The sequence below is a fragment of the Eurosta solidaginis genome, chromosome 5 (assembly GCF_040869045.1).
Source record: "Eurosta solidaginis isolate ZX-2024a chromosome 5, ASM4086904v1, whole genome shotgun sequence".
NCBI lineage: Eukaryota > Metazoa > Arthropoda > Insecta > Diptera > Tephritidae > Eurosta > Eurosta solidaginis.
In genome coordinates, this window is record NC_090323.1 from 123,053,713 (window position 1) to 123,071,671 (window position 17,959).

The following is a 17,959-nucleotide window of genomic DNA, read 5'->3' on the forward strand; positions in this document are numbered from 1 at the left end:
TAAATAGTAATTATCGACTGCATTGGCCGATTGAATTGGATCTAATTTTGACATATGCCCCATAGTCTCGTATTCTAGTATGTACTCTTTCTGTAAATCGAAATTTTTTCTAAGGCGGGTTTCATTTTTATAGAATTCCGGTGCGTTGTACGTTGATACAATTCCTCACAAATGTATCTTAGCTGCTTGTCTAAAGCCACTTCATTGTAAAATGATACCCGATTATGATTGGTTGGACTGGCTGCATCAGCACGACCAGTCAGTATCCAACCAAAGACAGTTTCTTGAGCTAAAAGAGTGCTAAGAATATTTTTTTTGATACCGTCTAATATGATTTGCGGATAAATATCCCCGCCCGGAACAAGATCAACTGGCTCATTCACGAAGAAACGTTTATCCGCAAGCACGAGATCAGGGAATGCTTGTTGTGTTAATGCACTAACATCGCATGTTGGCAAATTACCTGTCAAATGGGGTAGAACTAGAACTAATGCGTCAATAGAAATTAGTGGGTCAACTGGGGACCGCAACTGAATGGCGCATGCCTCTTTTACCTGCGCAGAAACTGAATTATTGATGCCCGAGACTTGAGCATGCATCTTTCGAGTTGGCAGGTTGATTCTTCGTCTGAGTCTTTCGGTGATAAAAGGGCATTCAGATCCCGAATCTATGAGAGCTCTGGCCGAGTACCATTATAATGAATGGTGACGCGAGCTGTGCCTAGTAAAACCCCTTTACTGGTATTAATAAAATTAGATTTTACAGTAGTTTTATTTTGCTGCTTTTTTTGTTTTGCAGATTCATTTTGAGATTGAGCTTGCCTTGAAGTGCACGGTTGCTCATCTGATGAATCTGCAGAATTATTTACCTGTGTAAGTTGTGCCTTACTTGTCTGTAAATGCAGAAGGGTATTATGTCTTAAATGGCAGTTGCTGCAATTGTGCGCACTTGTGCATTTTGACACTGAATGCCCCGATGACAGACAGTTTAGGCAGAAGTGATTTCTTTTTATGAAAGCAAGTCTTTCATTGGTGTTCAAATTTTTGAACTTTGAACACGCATAAATTTTGTGATCATTGCTTTGACACATTTTACAAGTGCCTTTAGCTACACTTGCTTGGAAAGCGCCAAGTTTCTTTGGGGGATGTTCAGAGGCCTGCTTTGAGTTTTGTACTCTTTGAGGTTTTGTACTCTTTGTACCTCTTAAACCTGAGATTGATTCTAACGTTTGAAAACGATTTGTCAGAAATCGGTCCATATCCGCCCGCTTGGAAGTTTCTGTCTTGTTTTCTACGGACTGTTCCCATAGCGAAAGGGTCACATCAGGAAGCTTAGTTGAGCATAAGTATGTAATAATTGGATCCCAATTAGATATGTCAATATGATGACTTACTAACGAGGATATGCAATTATTTATGTCCCTTTGTAATCTTTTTATTGAATTACCGCATTCAGTTTCGACTGATTGAAGGTTGAAAAGAATCTTTAATTGGGTGTTGACTAATATTCTTTTATTTTCATACCTGTCGCACAAATTTTTCCAAGCTATATCAAAACCATCATTCGTCAATTCGCATTTCTTAACGATTTCTCTGGCTTCACCTTGGGTTTTTTGTATGAGATAATATAATTTTTGTACTGGCGACAGGCTTTTATTTAGAATATAAATGGCCGTGAACATGTCACGAAAAGTTGGCCATGACAAATAATCACCTTTGAATATATCAGTATCACAAGGTGCTAAATGCAAATTGCGTGGCGTGAAGGAAGCATCGTTTTCCTTCTCTGCCTTCTCAAGTTTTTCTGCCAAGTCATTTATTTTTGTCATACACCGCACAAAAACAGTATAGCACGACTTGTTTTTCTTTCTAATTGCCGTGACATTCCTCTCAGATATATTTTCGGATTGTAATAACGCATCAAAAGCTTCTTTAGCTTTTTCCCACATCGATTTCAGCTCCTTCTGCTGAATTTTCAGCGAATTTTTGGAGTGTTCGCTAGTGGCTATGCTTAAAAATTCGATGTCGAACTCAATAATTGTGTCGACTAAGCGGTTATATGCTTCCATATTGAAAATTTAAAAAAACCGAAAGAATTGATTTTTAAAATAAATTACGTACACAGAGACAGAATCTGTGGAATTACCCAATTTGCTAATATAAAAATTAGAAAACGCTTTCCACCAACAAAGTGAACCCAACAAATTAAATAATATTCTAATAAGTTTAGTGTACTGATTACAAACGTAAATATTTATTTTGAAGGAAATAAAACTCAAAATTTAATTATGTTAAGAGTGAAAAAAAACAGTGGACTGTATGTAATATATATGTACGTGTAAATATACGTGTTAAAACTAAAAGCAATTGCTCGCCAACCAACTATATTTATGTACGTGTGCGTGTATATATGTATGTAGCACAGTATTATTTGAATGCAAACGCAAATGAAAACCTGAGCAAAGCTTAGAGGAAAAATGTTCCGTCCAGTAAATAAACGCTCAAATTAAATTTTGTCTGTTTTAAAAAGTGAATTTATTTAAAAACCGAGTGACTTTTGTGAAATTAATTTTTCTCAAATTCAACTGTGATGAATCAAACCCAAAGTGAGGTTAATTACACAGTGCAGTGTTGTTGTTGTGGGCTGTTAACAACAGAGAAGTGCAAGTCATATAATTGTGAATTGAATTAATTAAATTTTGAAAAATTACTTGCACTTTCCTATTAAAATATTCCCAAACACTGTTTGTACAAATATTTGTGTGCAATAATGCAACCGCGAAGACCCTTAAGCCGTGTCAAATATTATTTACCGTCAGCGGCAAGCAATATTTGATGGTCAAAAAGGCTATTTGTACAAATCAAATTTAATTTTGCTTTTGTTTCACAAGTCACTCGCGCACTTTTCACTTTCACTAATTTTTAATTTATTAACTAATGTGTTCACTGAAATAACCACGTACCTTTATATTTGTAGATGTGTCCTGATGAAGTGGATGAAATAATATATAAACAAATGGCTTTTATAAATTGCTGTGTTGTTGCTGCTGCAATGGTCGCTTTAAATTCCCCACAAATAAAATACTGCTTCTGGAATACCAAGCACTATACCCTCAAAATTGGTCGCAAGTACAACAATATTTGAATTCCTGTGGTTGGTTCGCAAAATGGTCGCTTTAATAATATTTAAACACTTGTGCTGTTGATGCCAAAAATGGTCGCTTTTAGAAAAAACGGATTGAATGGACCAATGTCTTGGCCGCGCCACAGCTCAGGGATGGTGCCGGTCAAGATTTAATGTAGAAAAGAAGAAAAAGTTTGGTATTAGAATTTTAATATTCACAAATAGTCTTTATTGAAGAAAAAGATTAAACAATTTGTATATATATATATTTGCAGGTTACCTTTTAGTTGGTGAAGCTGGAACTACGGCGGGATACGTCCTTTCTCCTTGATGTGTGAAAACAAGTGTCGTAAAAAATGTATAACAGGTCAATACCGCTTGCCAGTCAAACTGTTTATTTATTCCAGCGATGTTCATTTGTATGATTAACATAAACAGTTGGACTGGCACTGTTAACAATATAAGAAAAAGTGCGAGGGCGACATTTTATGTTTTGAGTTTGGGCTGTTGGCCTAAACACCAGATTTTCCCGTTTTGCTAACTTAAGCGAGTGCCTGTCAGAAAGAAGTCAACACCATTGTGAATTATGACAAAGTGTGATCTCTTCTGCATAAACGTCAAAATTCCAAAGTGATTGGATCACTTGATTCGTATTTGACTATCGCTGTCTCATTCTGTATCTCTTTCTATCACCCGCTGAAGATAGGCGCCGCCATATTGAACAGCCTGTCAAAATGCTGAAAAGTAGCCATATTGAACAGCCTGTCAGGCAGTTGGCAGATAAGAGATCACACTTTGTCATCATTCACAATGGTCAACACACTTGTACTTATCCACAATGGTTATAGGGTTAGCGTTCACCACCATGATGGGATACAGAAGGTAGCGCATTGCGCATGTAAACATTATTTTAAAGGCAATTTATACGTAATTTTCCTTTAGCGTTTGTTTTTTTCTCTCTTTCTTTCATTCGCTGAAGAAGTCAAGTGTGACGTAGATGCGCAGAACGAAGCAATTTAGAACTCGTGAATGCAAAATCTTATGTGTTTGAATTGTGGTTCACCACAAATTACAAAAGAAGATTGCGCATTGCGCATGTCAATATTAGATCATCTCTTTTTTATGGGCAATTTTACGTCATTTTCCTTTAGCTCTTGTTTTTTTCTCTCTTTCTTTCATTCGCTTAAACAGTCAACTGTGACGGTGATGCGCAGAACGAAGCAATTTTGAACTCGTGAATGCGCAATCTGGGTAAGTGATTTGTGAGCGTTCACAGATCACAAAAACCAGATTGCGCATTGCGCATGTAAACAAAAATCAGCTGTTTTTTATGGGCAATTTTTACGTCATTTTCCTTTAGCTCTTTTTTTTCTGTCTCTCTCATTCGCTCAAGCAGTAAAGTGTGACCTATATGCGCAGAAAGAAGCAATTTTGAACTCTTCAATGCGCAATCTTCTGTGGATGATTTGTGGTTAGCGTTATGGTGTAACGAAGCTTTTTTCCTGCCCCGGTGTTTCTTCAAAAACTGCTTGGGGTATACTCGCCGTGACCAAGGTTCACTTACAATAAATTTGTAATTCGGGACACCTTGCAATTCGTTTTCGTATAAAATTCACTTTATTTCGTTAACACTATATATTTTATAACTATAATGAAAATAATTTAATAAAAGAAAAATGTATTTGTGTTCTTCACTTCGATTTGTGCTTCCTTTATGGTTAGTGGTGGGCTAACGGTCCTCGTGTCCCGTTAGGATCGTCCCGTTTGGGCGCCTTGCTGGTCGCTGCCTGGGTGTTTTTAAATGTATTTCTGTGACGCCCTGCGTCGGCGTGTCTCTCGTACGGCTAGCGACTGTGCTGTCTCTGCTGCGGCTTATGTCGGTGCGTCTGCGTGCGTGTGTGTAACTCTAGTATGGTTGACGTCGTGTATTTGCGTAACTCTGCTGCGGTCAACGTAGTATGCCTGCATAGCGCTGTTGTGGCCAGCGTCGTAGGTTATCGTGACTCTGCTGTGGCCAACGTAGTACGTTTGCGTAGTGCTGTTGCGGCCGGCGTAGTATGTTTACGTAGCGCTGTTGTGGCCCGCGTCGTATGTTGGCGTAGTGCTAGGGCCAACGTAATGTGTTCGCTATTGCGGCCAGTGTCGTCGAAGGCGGGCGGACGTCGCCTGTTCGCAGGTGCGCGTTACTGCGGTAGAGCCGTTGCTTACGAAGTCTCAAGCGGTGTTTGGTGGTATAACCGACACATTCACCACTTGAGGCCACGACTCACTCCTATGAAATGACCTCTCCTGGTGGTATAACCGACACATTCGGGGGCGCTCCACTGGTAGATCCGGTCACGACCACAGCTCCGTGCTAACTAACTGCTGTACTGCTGTGTCGCTCCTTTTATAGCTGTGGTGTTTGGTGTTGCTAGCTCAAATGGTTGCGTTGCCATGGTTACCGTGTTGCTATTAAATGTAGCGAACGCTCGTTGTGTTGCTGAGACTTGTTAGTTTGTTGTGTTGCTATTAAGTGTTGTGATTGCTAGTCGTGTTGCTGAGACTTGTTGGTCTGTCGTGTTGCTAGGGCCTTTTGTGACTGGCTGTTGTGTAAAAGCTGTGTTGAATATGTTGTGGGGTCGTCTTGTGTGGGCCAAATTAATGGTGTTTTATTTGGTCCTCACACTGGTTGTGGAACAGTGTGAGGGTGGTATGTGGTGGTAGTGTTTTGTATGACCTCCTGGGGTTTTCAACCGTCTCATAGGAAACGTGTCAGCATTTCTGTGCGCTTCTTGCTCGCCATTTCCTCCGTGAACCGCTGTCTACACAGTCCGGGTATTCTTTCTCCGCTCCCCGTGTATCGTAAAATCCTCTCCATGTTCTTGGCTACGTAGACGCCACAGTCGTTGTTGTTGTATTGTTGTGGCACCTCGAGTACTAGCTCCTGAGCTGTAAAACCGTCGTGCCCGTACCGCTGTATGTATTCCCACCGGAGGAAATCTGCCCAAGCGTGTGTTGCGCGCGGAACTTTGGCCCTGTGCATTGAGTCCGCTACCCATACATATCGCTCCTGCCAGCATTCCGTGTCGGCAACGTGGTGGATGACTGCTGCGTTTGCCAGACCGAATAGGTACCAGTGTTTAACTGTCTTGTGGGGTGCTAGGATCACACATCATCAAACAGGTCGACGTTCCGGACGCATCGGCGTATGCGTTGGTAGTCTTCCTCCGTGTTCCTCTTCTGGGTCAGCTGCCAGATCACGAACGGGCTGAGAGTCGTATTTTGTTGTCCGTGTTACTCTTCCAGTACCTTTGCCCAAGCGTCAATGATGGTGTTGGCCAACCATTTCGATCCTTTGAGGGTGTCGAGGTCAGTCGTATAGAGGGGTATGCCGCCTGGTCCTGCCGAGGAGAGCTCGATGATTTTCGGCGACTGCGGCTTTTCCGGTGGAGCTGTGCCCTCACTCGAGGAGAGCTCGATGGCTGCCGGCAACTGCCCTGCCTCCACGTCTATCCTACCAAGTGTGACTGTTAGCGGTGATGTTCCGGTCCCATTGTGGGCCTTGGCCGCGGCTGATTCGGTGTTCGTGGTGTTGGCGTCGGTGCCCGTAATTTGTGGTGGTTTAATGATGCGTGCGACGTCAGCGTACGTGTTTGCGCATGTAGTTGCGCGCATGTTGTTGACGTCGCCGCCTGTAGTGTTTAATGGTGTAATAATGCGTGCGACGTCAGCGTGCGTCTTTGCGCGTATAGTTGCACGCATATTGTTGACGTCGCCGCCTGTAGTGTTTAATGGTGTAATTATGCGTGCGACGTCAGCGTACGTGTTTGCGCGTATAGTTGCACGCATGTTGCTGACGTCGGCGCCAGTAGCTCCTTCCAGCAGTACGGCCCTAGGGCGTTTTGCTTCCTGCTCCTCGTAGCGCTGGCGCATACGCTTGACGCTGTTGGTCAGTTTAGCGTTATACCTCTGCATTGTAGATTGTTGGTTTATAAAAAAAAATTCGTAGCAAAAGAAAAAGTTGTTGTCAGCTCGGTGGTTTGCGATAGAATGACCGATGCTTGCTTATCCTTGATATTAATTACTAATTTAAAAATTGTTCTCCCTGAATTTATTTTAATTTCCCGCGATGATCTCTGCTGCATGATATGCCATTAACTCTGCGATGTTGACCCTTTTCTCCTATCCTCCGTTGGGTTTTCGTATTTTAAGTATCACTGGGGACACATATCTTAGGATTTGGTAGGGTCCGTCATATTTGGGGGCCAACTTTGCCGCGAAATTTTCCCCGGCCTTGGAGAGATGGTGTTCCTTTGCGAGCACTAGTTCGCCGACTACGGGGGTCCATTTTCTCCGTCGTAGATTGTAATGCCGTGCTTGGTCTGCCGCTGCTCGTTCCATGTTCTGCCTCACTATTCTGAAGGCCTCTTGCATTCTTTCGGATTTTTCTTCTGCCATGGTGGGGGCTGTGCCCCTCCCCGGGTTGACTTCGTCAAACAATGCCCCTGGTAGTCGCGTGTCCCGTCCTTGTACGAGGAAAGCTGGGCTGTATCCGGTGGACGCGGTCACACTGGTGTTGACGGTCAGCTCGATCTCTGGGAGAAAGTCGTCCCATCTGTTGTGCTGTGATCTGGTGAGTTGCGCTATGATCCTCTTGACTATTCTGTTCGCACGTTCCGTTGGGTTTTCTTGCGGTGTGTAGGGCGCCGTAAATTGTTGTCGTATCCCAATTTCCCTGAGGTAACGCTGCCAAATTGTGCTGGTGAACTGAACGCCGTTGTCCGATATCAGTATCTTGGGAGCACCAAACCTTGCGAGGATGCGTTCTCTGAACGCGCGGCGAAGGCCCTCTGCTGTAGCACGCCTCATGGGGACCAATTTCACCCATTTGCTGAAGCGGTCGAAAAATATTAATAGCATCGTGTTCCCGTGTGTGGATCGTGGGAGTGGTCCGACGAAATCGACGCATACCGTGGCGAATGGTTCTTTGGCCACCTGTGTGAGCATCTTTCTAGCTGGCTTTTGCTGTGCTTCCTTGTATTTCTGGCAAAACTCGCACTGTCGTACATATCGTCTGATGTCCCGAAACATGCCGGGCCAGTAATACCGGTTGGCAATCCGCACTACCGTCCGGCGGATGCCCATGTGTCCAGCGCTTGGGATGTCGTGGTTTTCTTCTAATACTCGTTGTCGCAGTGGTGTGGGTACACAAAATTTCCAAGGGACCGCTTCTTCATCGTGTGACCGGCAGGGAATATGGCGGTACAGTTGTCCATCTTGTGTTATGTAGTCGGCGTATTTTTCCGGGTTGGTGCGTACTTCGCCGACGCGCTTGTGTCACCACTTGCATTGTGGCTCTGTTGTCGTTGCCAGTCGAAGGGTCTCCAGTGGCTGTCGTGGTTGTGCGTCCGCTACCAAGTTCAGCTTCCCTTTCCCCCTGAGGGGCTTTCGATGGAGTTTAGCCACTTTAAAGACATATGGTCCGTGATTACCTTGAATCGGTATCCTTCCAAGTAGGGCCTCATCTTGCGTATTCCCCAGACTATCGCGAGGCATTCCTTCTCGTTGGGCGAGTAGTTGGTTTTTGCCTTGTTGAGTTTCCTGCTGGCGTAGGCGATCACGCGTTCTCCACCCGCCAAGTCCTGTGTCAATACGGCGCCCAGCCCGAAATTGCTTGCGTCCGTTTGTATGGCGAAGGTCTTGGTGAAGTCCGGGCAGGCAAGTATCGGTGCTTTTGCTTTAAGGCCTCGAAGGCCTCCTGTTGTTCGGCCCCCCACTTCCAGTGTTTGCCCTTTTTCAGCAGGGTTGTGAGTGGCTGGCTTATCGTGGCGAAGTCGGGTACCAACCGTCGGTACCAAGATGCTATACCGAGGTATTGACGCACCTCTTTCGCGTTCCTTGGTGGTTTCAGGTCTTTGATGGCTGCAACTTTCTCGGGGTCTGTGTAAATTCCCCTTTCGCTTACTACGTGTCCTAGTTATCGGATTTCCTTCTTGAAAAATTCGCATTTCTCCGGATTTATTTTGAGGTTGGCGCGCTGCAGTCGTAGCACTACATTTTTTTGAAGTTGCGAATGTGCTCCTCCAAAAACGATCCTATGACGATTATGTCATCGAGGTATGAGAAAGAGTAGGGTTCCATCTCTGGTCCAATAACCTGATCTAGTGCTCTTTGAAATGTTGCAGGTGCGGAGTGTAGGCCGAACGGCATAACGCGCCACTGGAATAACCCGCGGTCCCGGTACCGTGAAAGCTGTGTAGGGACGGCTCCGGGGCTCCAGGGGTATTTGCCAATAGCCATTTTTCAAGTCCAAGCTGCTGATGTACTTCGCTCGTCGTACCTTGTCCAGTATATCTTGTATTCTGGGTAGGGGTATGCATCGGGTACGGATCGGGCGTTGAGCTGCCGATACTCCACGCATAACCTCCACTTCCCGTTTTTCTTCTTGGCTAGCACGATCGGTGCGCTGTGTGGGCTACGGGACGGCTCGATGCATCCTTTCTGGAGTAACTCGTCGAATTCGTTGTTAATGATGGTCTGCATAGCTGGGTTGCGTGGGAAGTAACGTTGCTTGATAGGGCGGTCGTCCGTCAGGATAATCTTGTGCTCGGCTATTGTCGTCACCCCACTCATGCTATCGAATTTCCGGAGCTCTTTTGCCAGAAAACCGCGCACTCGCTCCGCCTCGTCCTCATCGTAGGCCCCGTTGATCCTGTTGATCCTATCATCAATGCTGTTGTGCTTGTGGTTACTACTGCTCGGTGGTGTTACCCCCTGAATGGTTCCTGACGTGGCTCCAGGGGTGCCGTACCTGGCATTACTCGTACTCGCTGGGGTTATACTCTGAATCTGGAACTATTCAGAGTATAACCCCAGCGTGTTCGTACCTGGCGTTACTCGTTCTCGCTGGTGTTATACTCTACTCCCAGGGGTGTCGTACCTGGCGTTCCTCGTACCCGTTCTCGCTGGTGTTATACTCTGAATAGTTCCAAGGTTGTCGTACCTGGCGTTGCTCGTTCTCGCTAGTTTTATACTCTGAATATTTCCAGGAGTGTCGTACCTGGCGTTACTCGTTCTTCGCTGGTGTTATACTCTGAATAGTCCCAGGGGTGTCGTACCTGGCGTTACTCGTTCTCGCTGGTTTTATACTCTGAAAAGTTCCGGGGGTGTCGTACTTGGCGTTACTCGTTCTCGCTGGTGTTATACTCTGAATAGTTCCTGACGTGGCTCCAGGATGCGGTGTGTGCTGAACAAGGGGTGTGGTTAGCACAAGGTGGCCTTCTCCACATGATATGGTGGCCCCCATGCTTCCTAGCGTATCCAGGCCGAGTATGATGTCGTCGATCGCCCCGGGCATGACGTGTAAAACTGTGTGGAGTGACGCTTCTCCGAGGCGTACCTCAGTCCTTATGGCGTCGAAGATTGTGGTGCTAGTCCCGTTTGCCGTCGTTATTTTGATAGCCACTCTCACCATTTCTCCGTTTCCAGAGTTTACTACACGTTCTGCAAGGCTGCTCGAAACGAAGCTCCTCGATGCCCCTGTGTCAATGACCGCCTCGGCTGATTCCGCCCCGAGCCTGGCTACGCCGTAAAGGCGCCCATACTCTTGGTACATTACCACTGCCGATTCGGCGCTGGGTTCTCTGGGCTCACTGCACCTTGTTCTTCGTGAAGCCCTCTGTCGTTTCCCTGTCGTCGACAGCAGCATTCGATTGTGCGTATATCACTGCGGCCACACTCCCAGCAAAAAATTGTCCGTGGGTTTCGGCATCTATTGGCGCAGTGTCCTTGTTCACCGCACCTCCGGTATACGTTGTTGGGGTCGAACCCCTGATTGCCGGGAGGCGTGTGGTGCGGTATGTTCGGTGGAGGTGGTGCAGGTTTAGGTGGTGATACCAGGGTCGTGTCACTTTCGATGTGTCGCGTAACTTCGCGGTGGTGCCCGGCTGATGGTCTTCGATAGTCCCCACGTATGTTCTCGTATTCCTCGGCAAGAGTTAAGAGTTCCGCAAGATTGGTGAAGTCCCTCCGACGGATGTAAAGTTGATAATCGAAATGGCTGTTACGGAAGATTCGTTCCAACCGCTGTTCGCTGGTGTATCCTGCGTGTCTCATCAAGCTCTGTATCGATAGCACGTAGTCCTTATACTTCTCCTTGTTTTGCTGCCTCCGTTGGCGTATGTCGTCCTCGAGACGCTCGAAATACCTGACTGGTAAGAAGAATCGTAAAAAATCCTTTTTGAAGCTTGTCCACCTTTTCCAGTGTGCATTGATATTGCGATACCACTGCAGCGCGGGGCTCCTAGTAGCTCGGGCATGATTTTTGGTAGGAGATCCACGTTTAGCGCGTACACTTCGGCTAACTCCTCCAGCCGTTCGATGAACGCTAACGGGTCCCGCCCACCTTCATATTTTACCGACCACTTTCTTACCTGGTCGATGATGGGTGCGAATATAACGGTCGGTGCCTGAGATGTACCGTTGAATGGTACCACTTTTCCTGACGATAAGTACTGTTGTGGGGGTGCAGTACTCCTAGGAGGGAACGCGAACTGGTCTTGCTCTGCTGGACTATCGGCGATGTTCATGGTGCCCCCTCCGTTCGATGGAATCGGTGTCTTAACCTCATTTAAATCACTCGTGTCTGTAGTTTCCTTATAAGCGACTTCTAGGGATAGACATTTTTCGCGTATTTCCGAGTCCACGTTTGCTCTCGAAGCCAGTGCTGCTATGCGCTTTCGGATTTCTCGTGTGGTACCAGTCTGCTCAATACCGAATTCCTGTGTGATGGATATCAGCTGCTCCTTTTAAATGTTGTCTAGCCACGTGGTATCAATCTGGTCGGCCATTTTATGGTTAGGTTTCTAGTCAGGAATGTTCCTTCTGACGTTGGACGATTTGCGGGGTCTCTGCTCGGGCACCAATTTTAACGAAGCTTTTTTCCTGCCCCGGTGATTCTTCAATAAGTGGTTGGGGTATACACGCCGTGTCCAAGGTTCACTTACAATAAATTTGTAATTCGGGACAACTTGCAAATCCTTTTCATATAAAATTCTCTCCATTTTTTAACTCTATATATTTTATAACTATAATGGAAATAATGTAAGAAAAGAAAAATGCATTTGTATTCTTCACTTCGCTTTGTGCTTGCTCTATGGTTAGTGGTGGGCTAACGGTCCTCGTGTCCCGTTAGGATCGTCCCGTTAGGCGCCTTGCTTTTCCTTGCCTGGGTGTGTGTAAATGTATTTCTTTGACCCCCTGCGTCGGCGTGTCTCTCGTACGGCTAGCGACTGCGCTGTCTCTGCTGCGGATTTTGTCGGTGCGTCTGCATGCGTGTGTGTAACTCTAGTATGGTTGACGTCGTGTATTTGCGTAACTCTGCTGCGGTCAACGTAGTATGCCTGCGTAGCGCTGTTGCGGCCAGCGTCGTAGGTTATCGTCTCTCCTGTGGCCAACGTAGTACGTTTGCCTAGTGCTGTTGCGGCCAGCGTAGTGTGTTTACGTAGCGCTGTTGTGGCCCGTGCCGTATGTTGGCGTAGTGCTGGGGTCAACGTAGTGTGTTCGCTATTGTGGCCAGCGTCGTCGCAGGTGGGCAAACGTCGCCTGTTCGCGTTACTGCGGTAGGGCCGTTGCTTACGAAGTCTCAAGCGGTATTTGGTGGTATAACCGACACATTCACCACTTGAGGCCACGAATCAATCCTATGAAACGACCTCTCCTGGTGGTATAACCGACACATTCGAGGGACGCTCCACTGGTAGCTCCGGTCACGACCACAGCTCCGTGCTAACAAACTGCTGTACTTCTGTGTCGCTCCTTTTATAGCTGTGGTGTTTGGTGTTGCTAGCTCAAATGGTTGCGTTGCCATGGTTACCGTGTTGCTATTAAATGTTGCTCGTTGTGTTGCTGAGACTTGTTAGTTTGTTGTGTTGCTTTTAAGTGTTGTGATTGCTAGTCGTGTTGCTGAGACTTGCTGGTTTGTCGTGTTGCTAGGGCCTTTTGTGACTGGCTGTTGTGTTAAAGCTGTGTTGAATATGTTGTGGGGTCGTTTTGTGTGGGCCAAATTAATGGTGTTTTATTTGGTCCTCACAATGGTATGGCACCATTAATCGATTACATTGATTTCCATAAGGTAGGTTCGATCAGCTGTATTATCTGTTCATGGTTATACGGTTATGTCACCATTAATTGGCCCTTTAGATTGCGCAGTCACGAGTTTAAAATTGCTTCGTTCTGCGTTCATACGTAACAATTGACCCTTGAGCGAACAGCTGATATGCTGTTCTATAGTTTTTCATGCAAAATCAAGAGCAGGTTTTTATGTAAATTTCTTTTATTTTAATGAATAATTTAATTGTTCAACTAAAATGTTGTTGACCGTAAACATATCGGCTAAATGTATCGTTCTTATCGGTCAACTCTACCAAATAATGTCCCATCAACTATAATTTTAATATATTTCTTTGGCCTGGGTTCGTCGGAAACCAGCAGTGGGTTGGCGCACACGGATCGATCTCGGGATTGATGGTTCACTCGAAATAAAATAAAGAAAAACGCAAAGAGGATTTCCTCGTTATAATATAATATTTAATTCAAGTGAAAGAAAAATATACAATGGGTAGAATGTTACCTTAATGTCGAAAAATTACTATGGTGATCCTCGGCGATGTGTGCTGGTTGGCGGTCGATCGAAAAAGAGGCCGGTTGTCCCGTTGATGACAACCACTATGCCGCGTAAAGGTCCTCTGGTGTTAGGAAGGGGAAAAGCCACACACACAACCACCCCCACATATACGTGCATGGGTGCTGACAACCGGCACACACACACGTGCATGGGTATGAGACGCATGCGTGTGTATGCATGCACATAAATGCGGCGTGCGTGTGGGTGGCTGGAAATATTCTTAAAATGTTAGGAAGGGGCGCCGTCAATCAAGTAAAAGTTAGGCATTGGGCCTAAACATGCCGCCCCCCTTGCGGTACGCAACCCCACAATCCTCCAAGGATCACCGACCGTGAAGAAGTGAAAAAAAATAAAAAACTGATAACTAATTATATCTAACTTAACATAACGACGGCCAGTCCGCCGGCTTGGCGGCACGCAAGATGGTTTGCATAGTGTGCGAGCTTGGTTGCTGATACCTCGGTCATTCGCCACTTTTCCCGTCATGGTTAGAGGCCTGAGACATGTTTGCCTAAAGCTAGGGTCTTGCGAAAAGAAGTAAGAAGATATACGTGTTGATATTTCTTGCCGTTTATTACAAATTCATTGGAAATGAATAAACATAGAATTTTGTATGAAGATAATTCAATAAAAAATAACGTATTGTAACGATAAAAGATTGTAAACGCACACCTCTTTGTAATAGAACAATAGATCATAAATAAATGATAAAAGATAACGATAAAAGATTGTAAACGCACACCTCCATTGTGAATTCATACCAGTGGCGAATGTTTGATAAAAACGTTCACAATAGTAAACAGCCTCGATCACCTGTTCAATCGCTGTTCGGTTACTTAAATCATTAGCTCAACAGTGGTTTTCAAACATTTTTGTAGACGACTGGTATATTGCTTTACTTACATATTTTAAAATGCCTGCAAAGCTGGTTGCTCAAATTTAATCTATAAACTTGATTTTGGAAATGAATATTAATATGTAGTCTGATTTTCTGTATTTAAAAGAAAAGCTGATTTGAAACACAAATGTGCAATTCATGGCACTTCAATTTAATAACGGCGAGCAAAAAACAAACTTTTATTCAATTATCTGGCCATTCGCGACAGCCGTTCTCCCTGTCAGCTATTATTTGACAGGTAGGTATGGCAATGGAGGAATAGAAAGGTTTTTCACTTGTACGAATTCACAATGCACACCTCTTGCAACTGTGTACAACAGAAATTCAATAAAAATAACAATGTATAAAAATTCATGTGATTCGGTCGTTACCGAACATTTTGATGTTAGGCCTTGGTTGTGCCCGAGAGTACCCAACCGAAGATGGTACTCTGATCTAGCTAAGGGCCAAAAGTGGTGGGCAGAATCCCTGGTAGTATTATCTCCGCATATACATCTGTCCCTAGGACGAGGCGGATGAATGGAACTGCGGATCCGCCAGACGGAGATGTGCGTACGGGCTGCGATAGCGCTGTCGATGCTGATCGCGGGTGTCATGCGCCAAAAATTGGATACGACCGCGGAATGGGTCGCAATTCTTTTGTTTTGACCGTGTCTTCCTCGGATACGTAGTAGGCATCCTGCTTGCCCGCCAATGTTGCTGGCAGGGAGTTGGAGCTCCTGGGTGAGCTCACCTGCGATCACGGTGGTGGGGGAGCATCCGTCAATTAAGGCACGGACGAGGTGTGCAGAAATCGAGTCGTCTATCCGCTCTCGGGGTGAGTCTAGCTTCTCTTCCACTTGGACGCTCCATTGCTTGGAGCGGGCTTCTTGGAGTAGCTGCTCCTTCTCGTCGATCGTGGTGATATGCAGCATGGTGTGGTGCTTCTCGCCGCACCGTTTACATCGCCCTTGGCTTGGGCACGCGTTAGAGCGGTGATCAAGGACCTTAAAATTTCCGCAGTAGCTTCCGCGTATCGCTACGTATAGGCGCTCTTCTGGCTTTTTCGCCCGAAAGATTGGGCACAAGCGGATAGGGTGTCGCTCAAGACACATTCGGCATTCAGATGAATAACACGCTGCGTGCGCGGCGGCATTCTGTTTCAAAGCGGCAAAACGACCCATGTTTCTGGAAGGAATGCAACAGGTTTGAATAGGTCAGCTCCTAATCGAAGTGCAGGGGCGAAAGGTCATTTCAGAGGGTGAAATATATCTCTAATATCCTAATCGGTTGAGAATTTTGGGCTGAATTGTCAGGTTGGGGAGCCTTGCTGCACAACGGGTTCTATCTGCCCGTATCATTATTCGAAGTGCCACCCTGTCGCATGTTTCTTTTTTCAGCTGACTGAGCTGATGTGATGAATTTGTAGCCAGAGAATTTATATTTATATACTTTTGTCATTGGCACTAGGGCAGTAGGACACTAGTGCCATAGAAAAAGTTGCCTCTTTCCCATTTGGGGATTTTTTCCTATCGGGACTGTTCCATATTGGCACTCTTTAATTTCGGGACTCGGATTTTTTGTACCGAAGCCTTAATTATGGCTGTTTGTTGTTGAAAACAACAAGTCCTACTGCTATTACTTCAATGGTTTCCGTAACTGCACATCTGGTGAATTTACTTACCAATGCTATTGCGTTGGCATTTCCACAACTTGGCGGCACAGTAAACGTAATATCACCCATTAATGCTTCTGCAGGTAAATTTGGTGATTATCAGTATAATAGGGCTGTCACAAACAAAAATTTTAAAGTTATCTGGTATAACCAAAAATCTCCGAGAGATATACATAGCTCATGAAATTGTTGCGATGTCCCCACTTGTTGCCAAAGCTGAAGTTGCTGGTTATGGGGTGAATTTTATATCGAGTATCGCTTTGCACAAAGGCTTAGTTTGTAAGCAATGGTACTGATTCATTAAAGCGGAATATATAATTTGTTTTTTGTTTGCACAATACCATAGGACGTGTGAGGCACCAACAGGACGACGTGATTTCCAGGAAAGAACACACCATTTGGATTTAGGTGGATGGTATTTAAGAAGAGTCGAGTGTATCTGGTTTTCAAAAAGTTTAACTCTTTACGGCGTCCACTAGTGTTTTCGAACTGGCAGAGGCTATATCCAAGTACATACCCTTGTACTGTCTGTGATCTCATCCATGCGCGTGTACATTATGGACATAATAAGGGGCTCATTGGGGGATCGTATGCGCTCCTATATCAATGCGCACGTGGTGGAGAAAAATCTACGGAGCTGGTGAATTCTCACATATATGTTTTTGTCGTGTACACAGTATGGACCGTCTATCCAGCGCATTTTTCTTTGTGTTGTTAACTAGGGCTAACGCATATCTAATGGCAATGGCTAGTAAGTTCCCGATAAAACAGAAGATGCGGTGACAGGAGAAGTTAATCGTCCAATTGTTGACGTTAAGAAAGATCTCCTTCTAACATTCAATTCCGTTGGTAAATTATTTCCAATTGGTTTGTCCAGTGGAGCCTTGGCATTATTTTCCACAAGCATTCAAACAACTTAAAAGCAAATAATGTGTGTGTGTCGGGAAAATCACGTCGAATTAAAAATTGTGAGTAAATATGACGTTCGGTGAGAGCGATTTGTTTTCGAAATTTTATTAAATCTTGTTCGTGTATAGAGACCAACTCGGAAGAAACGGAATCGTGCTGTATTATCAGACTGCAGCCCAGCTGGTGTATCTTGCGTGCATTGAGACATTTCGACAGCCTGTATGGTTTTGGAGGTCTACAGTTGGTATTGACGGGCTTGGATATTTCCTGAAGGGCCCATTTTATCGTGTTGGCTTCAGTAGAAGCATTATAGAGCTTTGAAGTAGATGTACGTCCAGTACCATAGGAACCTAGTTGCAACACTGTCGCTCCACCCACCTCGTTCAGGTGAAGTTGAAGCAAGGTTCGTATAAATATGCAACCCAATCACTATGGCAATTTAGGTCAAATTCGGTATCAAACCCAATAGAAACTGCCACGTAGTGTTTGAGCAAAGACACGGAGTCGATCAAACGAGCGCTGAATTTAGTAGACACGTAACATTGGGGAGAGAAATGGGCGACCATCGGCGAAGCACTGTTAAAACAACAACAACCCTCGGCGAAATCTGTATCTCAACTTTGGAAAAGAAAAAGGTAAGCGGCGTTGATGAAAAATGTCTGATACCAAATAAGTGTTTTGAGTTGTACATTTGTGTAGTGCAAGGAGA

General features: G+C 45.1%; 1 long non-coding RNA gene across 2 annotated transcripts; it reads left to right on the forward strand.

Moving 5' to 3' along the window:
- Positions 1-2,441: 2,441 nt before the first annotated feature.
- On the forward strand, positions 2,442-17,959 carry LOC137253746 (uncharacterized). Of its 2 annotated transcripts, none has more exons than XR_010953879.1 (6): positions 2,442-2,488; positions 2,977-3,315; positions 3,399-3,490; positions 16,688-17,309; positions 17,379-17,653; positions 17,720-17,959. It is a non-coding gene; the product is annotated as an uncharacterized lncRNA (long non-coding RNA). The 2 variants fall into 2 exon arrangements; XR_010953878.1 differs by having other exon boundaries at positions 2,472-2,528.